At 36.3% G+C, this 14,430-nt stretch overlaps 1 long non-coding RNA gene across 1 annotated transcript; it reads left to right on the top strand.

Annotated features, from left to right (window-relative positions):
• The first annotated feature begins 3,068 nt into the window (after positions 1-3,068).
• Positions 3,069-11,842, top strand: LOC145996743 (uncharacterized). The gene is made up of 6 exons (XR_014442817.1): positions 3,069-3,144; positions 7,580-7,634; positions 10,025-10,127; positions 10,643-10,821; positions 10,952-11,004; positions 11,745-11,842. It is a non-coding gene; the product is annotated as an uncharacterized LOC145996743 (long non-coding RNA).
• Positions 11,843-14,430: the final 2,588 nt, after the last annotated feature.

The following is a 14,430-nucleotide window of genomic DNA, read 5'->3' as shown; positions in this document are numbered from 1 at the left end:
TTGAGCACGTCTTTTTGAGTGCCCTTTCATCTTCATTGTTATCATTAGCAAAAAGTAACGGAAAAGCAACAATATAACTACAACAATATACAGGGTAGCCCAAACAAAACTATACCCAAATGTTATTACCATCTTTGTGTTTGGGCCACTCTGCATATTTACAAAATTGTTTGTAGTCTATAGAGTAACTAGGGAAAATAAATTGGTGATACTGTGTATTCCAAAATAATGTGTTCACTCTTTGAACTTTAATAACAGAGAAACTATTAAAGATGACTTGACTGGACTTTTTTAGATTTGAAGCTGCAATGTCTATGTGAGCATGTGTGAGAGCATACAGGCCTTCTTTTAATCCCATCACAGCCTGCCAAGCGGTAGTCATTTGTGGAATAAAATGGCAGAGGTGAGAAAATTTTGTTTCAAGAAACGTAAGAAGAGTTGAATATCCATCCAGATCTCCTGATTTAACACACTTAAATTCCTACTTGTGGGGAACTGTGATAAATGCTGTGTACACCACAAAGCCAGACACACTGAGTGACCTGGGACATGCAGTTGAGACTTATGCTTCCCACCTCGTGGATACCATATAGGCTGTTTTCAAATCTGTTCAGCATTGCAAATATCGTATTGTTGCCAATGGTGGTCGTTTTGAACATTTACAACTTTTAGGTATGCGACATAAAAAAATTATACTTGCTGTTATTAATGTTCAAAGAGTGTAGACACTATTTTGGGATACTGTATCATTGGATAATTATATGAAGCACTGTAAAAAGCCTAAGGTGATATCTACATTACACTTAAAGAATGATCCTTATTTTGAATACATATCATTTTTAATCTCACATATGTCCTTAAACAATTGATGCAATTGATCTGTGTGTGTTATTTGTACTATTTTAATAAGTTGTTCACTTCAAAAAAGTGAAGTAAAATAAACCAAACCAATGAAAATAAAATCACACTATCTCCAATGCGCAATTAGCAGAACATGCTGAAGGTTAAAATAAAGAATTATGCAAGGTTCTAAATTGGCGTTTCTTGGTTCGACGTTCATTATATTTAATTTACAAAACACTAAGAGTTTGAAAGTGACAATTTTTAGTCATATCCAATAAAATTCTCGACTTTGGTTTATTTTTCATTGAATTTTGACACTGTTGTGAATTTGCATTCTTTCCAATAAAATAATATTACCAAGGACACCCGCAGGATTTTTCCCAGGAGGCCAGAATCATAGAAATGTATTATTATTATTATTATTATTATTATTGCTATTATTTTCGTCGATGTTACTACTACTACTTTACAAATCATAAAATTCAAATTGAATTGAAAATACTTTGGCGTTGTATACAAGTTCAGACTCGAATCTAGAGAGAATCTCGATAGAAACTGGATTCACCTTGCTTCCTTTTAATAGTCATCAATCACTCTTTTGATGAGCAGTTTTTGTTAATTTGTACTTTTTCACAATGCACAGATATCAGAGTCAGAGACCACTTAATCTACTGTCCCTCATGGTACGTACCTCTGATCCATGTTTGTAATTTCGAAAAAAGGTAGTCTTATTATTTTAGGGAGCTACTTGGGGACAAAAAGACCATATCTACCCCTGACAGACGTCCTTGATGCCTGTGAAGTGGAGTGATTATTTCAAGATCTAGATGTCTCATTTTTATTTCGTATGACTGTACATCTTCGGGACACTACAATTCGGAAGTAATAATTTGGCATTGTTGACAAATAAAGCCGTATCTTAGTAACTGCATTCACATACTTATCAATTACTGATTGCGTGAGTACCTGTAAGACCATAGAACTTGGTAAAATAAAATTCTCACTGTGCCAATTAAGCATTCTGCTTTTTTAGGGTGGGGGAGAGGGAATGCCCACTCTTTGGCATATTTGTATTTTCATTTTGGAAACTGTTTCTTTTTGGGGTACTTGAATTTGAATTTATGTTTCAAGTCCACTTTATGTGCAATGTACCTCCATTTTTTGATTATGTAAATTTGCATAATATATTACCAGTCAGTAACTTAAACAATTCCTTGCAATTCAAAGGACTTTCTAACATTGGTTCTGACCTAGGTCATGAAATCCTATGATAATATTTACACGTAATTTAGAAACAGTACCCACTTTAAACTGTAGGTTCAGTCCCGATTAACCTATCTGTTCATAAACTGGGCATTAAACAACAATCCAATCAACTAGTAACATCGAAAACTTGACCAACTTTCTATTGCCAAGTTCAAATTTAACGTTTATCTAACTTAACTACGTGTTTCTTGTGAGGACTTTAATACATGTAAAATATCACCACTATGGCATGAAAACCTAAGTGGAAAACAGTCTGATGTTGTCTCGGTCGGTAGGTCAGTTGCAGAATAGCGTCCTTCTTTAATCCACAAGGCTGCATACTTTTTGGTAGGGAAATCTTTGATGGCTGGACCGATAATGGACACGAATGATTTTTCAATTGTGATTATTTCATAGTTAAGAAATGTTATATTATATGGTTTCAATCTCACTCATTGAGGGACATAAAAGCATCCTAGGCAGTGATAAAACTAATTTTCTTTTATAGGAGGAAATCCCCTATACCAGCCCCTCCCCGTTAATTCGCACACTGATTATTCCACTCGAGTTATATGCTTGACCTAATAAGTGCACTTTTGTAGTCGAGTGGATATAGTTGTCGAATGCGTGTGTTGCCCTTATGCGCTAGGTACTTTTAGGTGTTTTTGGGTCATAGACCTTCCTCAGCAAGTATGTAGAAATAGGGTGGCCTCGAGCCTAGCAACCCAAGAAACGCTAGAGTCGAGTTGATAATGTTGTCCTATGTGCTTGTTGTGCTTGTACGTAGGGTAGGTAGTTGGTTCTCCGACACAAGGCAGTATAAGGTACAAGCGGCCTTGCGTCTCTCTCCAACTGTAAACAAGAGATGCCCCCACAGATGGTAGAGACATTGACGGCGTTGAGGGGGCTTTCCACCAACATCTACTTGTACCAGTTTCTAGTTCTCTTTATTTACAGATGCCAGTGAAAATGAAGCCAGTCTCTCATCAAAGTAACAAATAAAATGGATGGCGTTCTACAAATTTGTTGTAAGGGAAGATATGAATGACAGAGGAGGTGAAGGAACTTATTTTAGATTGTATAAAAAATGTAGAGATAGGAAAGATATAACAAGGAGAGAGAGAGAGAGAGAGAGATAGGGAGAGAGAGCAAGTGAGTGAGTGAGTGAGTGTGAGTTTGTGTGTGTGTGTGCATGAGTGTGTGTGTGAGTGTGTGTGTGTGTGTGTGTCTATATATATATATATATATATATATATATATATATATATATATATATATATATATATATATATATATATATATATATATATATTTGGGAATTAGTTAACTGAATGATGAGAAAAAGAAACAGAAATAATACACTCTGAAGTTCCATATCGTTTCCCCAAAAAGAAGCAGCACACAGGAAGAGGAAGAATCATACATAATAATAGAGGGGCAGAAAGATATAACAAGAGAAATTGAGAGAGAGAGATGATAGGTAACTTGGGGAGAAAATATTGTTCCCCTCTTCTTCTTTATCATCCTCTTTCTCCTTTGCTGTTTCCTATCGATCTTCTCTTTCTTTCGATATCGCAATCTAGACACACACATGCCCTCACGTCAGTGGCATATGCCGAGAATAAGACCTACTTCTCTTTCCCTGCAATGTGAGGAGCAAGGCCACGCATAACGACAGAGAGGGGGGCAAATTGAGTGGGCAGAGTGAAGCAGTACAAGCTGCTGGGTAAGCTGGTAGTCTTGCCGTCGCTTTCCCATCTCCATGAAATGCCATTTCTTCTCACTTGTTCATTGGTGGAATTGCCTGGCATCAGTACTTGCTCAGAGACTTGTTTTCCTTTGCTTGCCCGAGATATACTCGGAACATCATATGCGCTGTATCATCATTAGAGTGAGGAACTTTCGGCTACGAAGGAAACATGTTTAGTCGAGTTGTAGTCGATGGTATATGCTATATGACCTTTATGTAACCTTACTCATTAGGCTATACTTTCTGCTACAATTTGTTTCACTTTTACTTTTGTATCATACACGTATCATCACTCGTATATTTATTTATGTAATTTGACCTTTAGTGCAGTGAGCTTATTAAGATCAAATACTTCCTGTTTCCCCTGATCCGTTTGATGATTTGGTTTATTTTACTTCGCATTTCTGGATACTTTTGGCTAATCACGAAAATGAGAATGAGTGATGCTGTGATGAAATTGATGAAGAGAAACTCGTGAAGTACACACATGCCTAGGTCAGAATTCGAAGCCAGGACCCCTGGTGTGGCTGTGGCTTCCACTTAAAAATGGAGGCCAGCTCCCCTCAATGTACAGGAAGGCTCCCCTGATATGTTAAGAAGGGGCAGGAGGGTTGGTATGAATACACGATGCCATCGTATGACCGCATCTGCGACAAAGGTGAACAGCTTCCAAGTTTTGGGAACGAAGGGGAGTTTTATTGTTTCAGCCGGGGAGTGGAATGTATGCTATAGGCACTATGATTGAATATTGTCCATCTTTTCTTGGGTGATATAAATATCTGTATCATCAAAGGTAGTATGGAGTGTGTAGTAAGGGATGATTTTAGTAACAGCCAATTAACACTTCCAGCGATATTTTAAAAGATATAGAAAAAATGTACTATTTGTGTGATATTTCTAAACTTTATGTAACTTAATGACCCCCTCCCCCACACATAATGTTTCACACTGTTAAACTTTTGAAAAACGGACTTGATTTACAAAGCCCCCTGATAACCTGTGAGCCCCCCCTGGAGATCAATTCTGGCTACCTGCTTCTGCTTGTACATATAATAAAATAAAAAATCACAACTATTTTACTTACCAATATTTTTTGTTCAAACTTTGTACAAACATGTAACAACTCAGAAATTTTTTGCGCACTTCCACATGTGAACCATTAGTGGCATGGCAAATGTCAAACGGGTTGTCAGCCTCAAGCCACATGTTTTGAAGCATGTGCGTTTTGCAAATCTCTAACCGGTGTATAGTAAACTTTGTCCTTAACATACCCCCACAAAAAAAATTACACACAGTGAGGTCTGGTGACCGTGGGGGCCATTGAATAAAATTCGAACCTCTTCCTATCCATTTTGCATTGAAATTCTCATCCAGGAAGTCTCTAATGAGATTTGAGAAATGACATGGTGCTGCATCTTGTTGCAGGATGGAAGTTTGGGTACGATGAAAAGCTGTAACATGTCAAGTTAATTGTTGGAATTCACTGTTCCCTCGGCAAAGAAGAAGGGACCGATGATTTTGGTGTTCATCACATGTTCAATTTTGAAGAACCTTGTTCTCTCACATGAACCTAGTGAGGATTTTCTGAACCCCATATCCTACAACTGTGTCGGTTAACATGACAGCTACCATGGAAGGTGGCCTCATCAGAAAAGCAAGTACTGTAAAAGAATAAATCATCCTGATCAATTTTCCTAAGCATTTCGTTAGCAAAATTAAACCCTGACAGTCTTGTCACCAGGTTTTATGCATTGATGAAGTTGAATTTTGTATGCATGAAGGTGCAGTCTCTTGTGGAGTACCCTGTGTATCATAGATTTAGGAATTTGCAGTTGCCTGATAGCTTGGCGTATGGATTTCCTCGAACTCTGGCTAAATGACGCACGAACATGCTTCACATTCTCATCAGACACTTTCCTTTTTGAATGCTTACCTCTTATCGGCATCAAGCCCAGTCAACACACTAACGTTGCCACAACGTTGTATGTATGTTGTATTTATGATGAATGTTGTATGTAGGGGAACAACGTTGTGATAACGTTGCATCAACGTTACAAAAAAAACATTCCACTGAATATGCTTTAGTTTGGATGGTCATCACCATGAGCGCCACAAGCGTCAGATTGGAATGTTTTGTTTAATATGAATTTGTATGTGCACTGACCACCAAACCTTATATTTCCTACAGCATACACTAGGTGGCAGTGCGACTCAAATGCAAAACAAACATTTGTTTTAGTAACACAAATAACGATAACTTCGATTGTAATTAGTGAAAAAATGTGTTTTATTATCCTTCAAAAGATGTGTGAATATTGAAGTTGTAAGGAAGCTCAGAAAATGAAATGTGGTGAATACAAGTGAAACTCCCATGATAAATATTTCTATCCCAGACTATGTAATCAGGAACTAAGTACTGCAAAAAGAAACTGATAACCAGGTGTAGTTAGAGATTTGTTAATTCATCAAACTCTCCAGACTAACAATTGCCTATTTTGGTGGAAGGAAAAGTTTTTATAATATGTAAAGAGAAACTGACGTTACAAACATGAGTTTTTCCTGTTACGCATATGTGTTATATACAAAAATGCCTTGGCAAGATTGCTAATAGCTTACCATGCAAAGTAACCATATTTTAAATATGCATTGTTGTTATATTCGTAAATTACACAGGCAGCAAGGTAATGTTGCAAAAAAGTTGTGGCAACGTTAACCCCTTACATACCTAACGTTGCTACATAATGTTCAGTATATGTTGCCACAACGTTGTCAACCTACGTTGCAGCAAAGTTGAAATAAATGCCCCTTAAACGTTGACACAATGTTTTCACAACATTGTATCAACATACATTCAACATTAAAACAACGTTAGGTATGTAAGGGGCTAACGTTGCCACAACGTTGTGGTAACATTACCTTGTTGACTGGGAAAAACCAGTTTCGCGTAACTGGCTTTTCCCATTTCTTTATTGCAATGTATGATGGAACTTCTTCTTTACCACCCAAACCATAAGGTGCATGAAATCGTCTCTGCACAAGTGTCACAGACTTCATTTCAGACAACGTCAAAACACAAAACACCTTTTCTTGTTGCGACCTCATGACAAATGGCTACTGAGAAACTGGTAATATCAGTTTTCCAGACATTGTGGCTACTGTGCATGCACAACTACCACTGAATGTGTTGCTAAAAAAATGTCTGAGTCATTCATTAAAATGAAACAACAATCCCATCATTCTGACAGTTTATTTGGAAGTTATGATTTTTTCTTTTATTATAGGTATAAGCGGGACACGCTGTATATAGTTATTTTAAATATGGTGATGTTATTTAATCAATTCATTCCCACACTTTTGATGGAGTCTAGCCCCTGCTGTTGCTTTCATGTTTAACCAAGGCATTTTAAATCAAAACATCTTGGCTTTGGTCATACATGCAGTGGCACCCTCATGTTAGAAAATCTGTTCCAGAGAAAGTTATTAATCTCAATAATAAAGTCATCGCGAATTGCTGTTACATGCAACTCGTGGTGGCATCTTAAGGGTAAATTTCCAGTAAGTACAGAATTCGATCATTCAGTTACAGTGCCGCTACATATTATGACCACCCTAGTGTAGATATCTCTCCTTTTGAACACTTTTTCGACTCGGGAATTTTCGCTCGATTTCAAATAATCATGTATTTCATGTGATTCCATTACTATGAGCGAAAACTCAAAATCTAATTTTCCATCTCCACAGGAAGTGACACCAGACAGAACGTCACCCTGCGAAGCATGGTTCCGGCCCCACTTAGGTAAGTTCTGGAGAAACGCTTTCCATAATGTATAGCTTTTCTTGTAGTCTCCTTAAGGCATGTAACAATCAACTGGATGATATTCAAGTTGTCATCACGTAGTGGACTCAGGGAAGAAATTGGGCAAACAGATTATCACGTGAAAAGGAAAGCATATGAGAAGCCTTCTCACAGCAGGAACAATTTAGTGGTTTCTGTAGGTGTTCGGAAAAGTTAAACAGTATGAATTCTTCATATGATAGTGATAATTGGACCTTGAATCAATATGCACTCTTCAAACCACCATATTTGTCCACCCTGAAAAAAAATCAATGGCTTGAATTCGTAAATTTGCCAGCATAGCACTTCAGAGCCAACTTTGCAACAGTTCTTCTTTCTAAATGAAAATACTATTGTGATTTTTTTAAAATTCTTTCACATTCCATGAAGTTAGAAACCCTAAACCAGTAATACAATACAAAATTAAACAAAAAAAGATTGTAAGTAGAAATGTTAATTTTGAAACTTTTACAGGATTCTTTGTTCTGAAATTGAAAATAGGAAATTTATGTTTATTTTGAAACACTGAACTAGTCCTCCTCCACCTGGAGAGAATTGCCGTCACATTTGAATGCAAAGAGGCACATTTCTCATGATTGTAGGCGATATTTCAGTAAAGATAGCTTGCATAATACTGGATAATTCTGCAAAGTGTCTCTTTTCCTTGATCCATCTTGAAAGATGGTTCGGAATTCTGCCCCGAGGTTGTTTCAACTGAGATCAACATGTTTTACAGAGTTTATAATTAGGAATCTCCTGGAGCAGTTGGTTAGATGACCACACTTTTATACTTTTTTCATCAAGAACGAAATATCATAGGTTGAAATACCACCCTCTCCTGATTTCTTTTCCTTGTTATATACCGAGTACGAATTGTTGTAATAATGTAATATAAGATTTCATGAAATTGCTGCAAATATTTGTGCGATGCATACTTCAAGCAATGCTTCTGCTCATCTTCTTAACTTTCCCGTGATTGGCAGGATTTTAAGCTAGTCCTTTCTTTTCATTCAGCTGTTAACACACATTAAGAATTTACATGTCATTAATATCTGTTCTTAAACAGGATGTTGTAATCAAGAGGTACCAGTCTCTTGTACTTGGTGGAGGCACATTGCATATTGGTTCAGATTTCAGTTTAAACTGTTGGTCCAGTCCCGATCAGTCTATCTGTGCATAGAGTAAATTTAAAACAACAATATACGAATAGGATGTTCTTTGCTCTCTTCAGTGTATAATATACATCGGATTTTCCATGATACAACCATAAATGTTATGCTATATTCATCGTTTGAAACTACCCACCTCAGAATTTACATCACATGTTTCTTTTCATTCCACGTTGCATCTTGCTTACTATGATTAAAATGTCTTTCGGAAATGGTGGACATAAATTTCATAAATACCAATGGAAATTTCCCATAAATGTAGATAAGCATTCTTGTTCATGGCCATTTAAATTCCAAAAAGTTTCTGCAAAGAAGGTGGTTAGAACCCATGACCTATTCCGCAAGTGAACACGATCCCACAGCACACCAATACTGTTCACATTATTTTAAGTACTCCGTTTGAGGGATGATGACACACATTTCTGTTGAGGTGTATTGTAGTGTGAAGTGGAAAATCGTTGGAGGGAGTTGTTTTCTTGAGCTGGGGAATGCTCGTATGATTAAACATGACCACTGAATATGTTGGTGGTAAGGTACGTAAATTGTTCCTTGCTGAGGGATTGTATCATCTCATATCTCCACTTTATAATAAAGAAAAATCAGGTTCATATTTCAAAAATGATTTGAAGAACAATGTCCTTTGCCACCATGAAAATAGTTTTTTCATAGGTTGTAGTTCGTTAGCATATACTTGTAAGATTTTCCATTGTTTTAATTTCACACCTATTTTGTGTTTCACAAGTTGAATATTACTTTCCTCTCTCTCTCTTTCTTCAGTCTATGAAAAAGGATAAACTTCCTTGGCAATCGAGGTCTGTTCAACTGCCTCCATGATTACTTGTTCAAAAACACGGTACAGGTATTTACACACCATTTACAAAATGTGACAAAACACCAATAGAAATGTTCATCGTTCTTTCCTTTTAGAGTTTCTTGATTTTTGGTGAATACGTTTCCACTTAAAACTTGGCATGAGGAAATTATAGACATGACATTGCTTTCTTCAAATTATTAGCTAATTTTAACGTGAGCTACTTGGAGATGATGTAGCCTGCTTGTTCCTAACAAGGGTGGTCATAGGTTCGACTACCCATGGAGGCAGAAATTCTATTCAGGTGTATAACATTGTTTATAAAGTTTTTCACTGTGCTTGGGAATTAACATTGGTCTGTATTTCATGAGGTGAAAGGAAAGAGTAAGAGGTCCGGCATTCCGGAAGTCATTTCGAAGGTAGGAGGAGGCGATCATGTGCCACGTGGAATGAGCAGAATCAAGTTTCGTTAAGGTAAGTCTGAGTATAGTTGTTTTGAAATATTGCAAAATTATTGGAAAGTTTGTTAGATCTAATACCTTTTGTTGAAATAAGATAATTATTTTGGATACAAAGCAGTGAACCAACTCAAAGTTGGCTACATTCAGCTTGCAGTGAAGTGCAATGTTGCTAAGTTTATGAATTCTGGACTTAGAATTCTTTTGGGGCGATAAATAAGAAGTTGCAAAGAGTACAGTCTAAGAATTTTGACACTTTTCTCTTTCCTTCTTTCACTCCTTCTGCACATAGTTAGAAGTTTAACTTCATTAACAAGAGTGAAAAACAGTTTACAGGAATACACAGAACTTTTGGATTTTGATAAAACAATAATACCTATTTATCACAGTCCAATCACATAAGTTGAATTGTATCCTCTGCATATGCGCTGTATAAAAAGCAAGCTGCTGGAGTACTAAGCGTGACATGTTTTAAAAAATGCTAAGATGATAGATCAATTGTTAACGTGTATTTGTTTTATTTATTTCCAGGGGGCCCTGTCAGTACATGCGTAGGGCTCGATTATGCCCTCAGCCAGTCCAGGGAAACGAATTCACCCTCATAAGAAAACTTCACCGGAAATAGATGATCATCAACAACCAGAGGACTCGACTATGTACTCCGGCGACAAAGGCAGTAGCGGGAGGGTGGCACTTCCAATGATAACTACGTGAGTAAGAGAATAAACTCTTCTGATAGCTTAGCTTCTTCTGATACTTCCTTCTATTTCCATATGAGATATGCTTTATATTCCTATTATTATGAGTGAGAACTCAAAAACTGATTTTCCATCATCGCAGGAAGTGCCCACAGACAGGAGGTCACCCCACGAAGCATGGTTCCAGCCCTCTAAGTTGTTGAGAAATGTTTTCCATAATTTATTGATGAAATTGTTGTTTTAAGTCCACCTTATGCACAGAAAGGCTAATTGGGACTGGACCTACAGTTTAAAGTGAGATTCTACCTGCCATGTGCCTCCACCATGTATCGAATCCAGGACCCCTTCATTACAAGGTGATGACGTTACCACTACACCATCGGGGAGGCTTTGCTTGTAGAGCTCTTAATGCATGTAATAATCGACTGGATGATATTCAACTTGTCATCACGGATTGAACTCTGGGAAGAAATTGGGCAAACAGATTAGTATGTGTTAAGGAAAGCATATGAGAAGCTATCATAGAGCCAAAAAAAATGCAATATTTTAAATGTTTTTAGCGGTTTCCTTAGGTATTTGGAAAAGGTAAAAATATATATATTTTTCATATGCACAATGCTTACCCTGAATGTTTTCAATGTAGGATCTAGGATCTGATTGATCTGTTTGTCCGAAACATGGTGCAATGAATTGTGGGGGGAGTTATTTGCTGAATATTATCCATTGTAAGACACTAATTTGAGGTTAGGAAATCTTTAATTTCACAACGCAACATCCATGTGACATTGCATTTATGAAATGTAAAATGGAAGGAGGATGGAGAAAGATTAGGATTCGAACACAGGACTAGCTATTAACTTAAATCCACAATATGTACAAAAATGCATGCGATGATTGATGAATTATTTACATATGTTTCTTTTATTTCTTTACAGGGGGCTATCTCAGTTCATCACGTCATTCGGAAGAGCTGCAATATGGCTACACTGACCAGTTCACAGAGAATTCACATGTTCAAGAGAAAATGGAATAAGCACAAGAATGAAGATTGTTAACTGCATGCCCTTACAATGTTGTAAAGCTGAAGCAAAAATTTATAATAAAACTTTTCTGTGAACATACTAGGTCTGTTCATACTTTATGTTACACCAAAAAATATTACAACACTTTAAAGGACTGCAGGATTCCCATATTTATTTATATATATATATATATATATATATATATATTTTAATCCAGTGGCTGCACAGATATGATAATTGGAACTGGACCTACATCTTGAAGTAAGATTTGATCCAGTATCTGCCTCCACTGGGATTCAAACCTGGAACCCCTTGATATTTTTTTTTCAGATGTTTTATAATACATGTCAATGACTGACATAGCCACTTGTCTGAATCCGAACACAAGGTACAGTCATGTTCAAAAAATCTGTCGCATGGATTTTTTCTAAGTCCAACGTCTTACGAAATTATGTTGGTAGCTCTGAAACAAGGAAGTGTTGTGAAATATACGATCCTCCAATCAGAGTGAAGTTCGATTCGGAAGAGCAGGAGGCGTGACTCACGGTCTTGTCCGCAGGAAGTTCAACCAATGCAGCATTTCCAAATATGAGATAACGTCCCCATTGGTTAAATATTGTTTCAATAATGCGAATCGGCAGAAAGATTGCGCAAAAGTTTACTTTGTCGTTTTAATTGCCTTTAATCGTTTCAAATTAGTATTAAATTGTCCCAATTATAGCTTAATATAATATATTCATGTATGTGTTTGACAATCATATATCACTCATTAGAACAATTTTCACATTGCTTTCACTACGTGAGATGACATTTCATTTACATTTACGATAAAATAGTGGTTTGGGTGTAATAACAGTTTTCATTATTTAATTTAGAGATGCATTTTTATTTGTTGAGTTAATGATTAGGTTAATTCGTTATTTCTCGCGAAAAGAGGGAACCACAGCTGAAAGAAAATACACAACTTGTATTATTGAGGTCAAGATTTCGTTTTAACATCACTTTTTGCACGCATAGGCTAATCACGACTCTGAAACATTATGCGACCTGACTGGAACTCGGAAAAGGACACACTGATTACAAGACGTCGATACATTACCACTTGGTCTGGCGAACGCCAATAATAATGAGGGGTTGTGGGAGTGGGAGAGGGGTGACGGAAAGTAGAAAATAAATAGTATTTTTGGGGGTATTTAATGTTATATTTATACACACACAAACCTAAGAAAATATTTATTTTGATGCATGTGTGTGGGGGTGGGGAAGGGGGAAAAGAGAGGGACAGAAAGATATTGGGAGAGATGGGACGAAGAGGTGATTGTGGAAAATGTTTTATTTGACGTTCAGTAATAAAAACAATCAAATCAATGATGATTATCTTATAAATACCATATTTAATGTAAATTTGTTTTAAAAATGGGGGCGTGGAGCTGTTTGTTTTACGTTCAGTGCAGGATAACAAGTGGAGACACATAGTGGTTCGTATCTCACTTTAAACTGTAGGTCCAGGCCCCATTAGCCTATCTGTGTATAACGTGGATTTAGAATTCAGTAGAAAATAACGTCGATCTAGTATTTTGGATTTTAGATACGTTAAGACCACTAAAATTTCCAATTCTTGTAATAAGAAACCTGTCCTCATATTACCATTTTGAAAGAGAGAGAGTAAATTGTATAATCTTTCGTTGTTAGTTTCAAAGAAGACTAATTCAAATAGTAACAATGGGAACGAATAAAGTTTACGAAAAGTTTTTGCCACCGTGGAGATTTGAACCTACGACCATTAGAGTGACAACCCAGTGCGATAACCACTACCCCACAAGTTCGTTCCTTCTTACGGCATGATTATGATTAAGACCAATTCGTTCAATATGCATTAGAAATATAATTCCCACCCGCCTCTTTATAAACAACACACCCAAACGTTCCATTGTAGCAAATGAAATAAAGGTGGTATGAATGTCACAAAACATTTAAGCAAAATCTACCATATTTACGACGCAATCGTTTTACATGGAGAGGCTACAGCTTCGAAAATTGAGGTTGTGACGTGGTTTCTTGTAGTGGTAGGGTTGATATTCGTATTGCAAGGTTCCAGCGTGCACTAGCCAGTAATTTCCAAGGAAAAAACTTCAATTGTTTTATGATGGTAAAGTGGTTCGGTGATAGGTTATCAGTATTACACGCCGAAGATTATAGGTTTGACTTCTGTTCGATTACCCCTATTATTATTATATATAGCAACTAAGTATTGTATTTAATTAATAATTTAAAGAAATAACAATGTTATATATATTTTTAAAAAAGAACACTCCTTTCTAATGATTTTTCATGTTATTTTTGAAAATAATTTTTCAGAATATGTTTTTGAATTTCTCATCATTTTACTAGGATTTGCATAAAAATGATCCATGTGTCATATTCGACGAAATGTCATGTACAGGGGAAAATTATGAAGAAACAAAAGAAATAAATACTATTGACATCTTTTTGTGAATAGTATTTATTTTACATTATTTTTTGTTCACCATGCATAGTTGTATTCTTGTAAAAAGCATGAAAAACAATATATTCTCTACATTTCGCAAAGCAAATAATA

The sequence above is a fragment of the Lepisma saccharinum genome, chromosome 13, assembly GCF_977018435.1.
Source record: "Lepisma saccharinum chromosome 13, izLepSacc3.1, whole genome shotgun sequence".
Classification (NCBI taxonomy): domain Eukaryota; kingdom Metazoa; phylum Arthropoda; class Insecta; order Zygentoma; family Lepismatidae; genus Lepisma; species Lepisma saccharinum.
The sequence above is the reverse complement of the archived record's forward strand: the minus strand, read 5'-3'. Positions and strand labels throughout refer to the sequence as shown.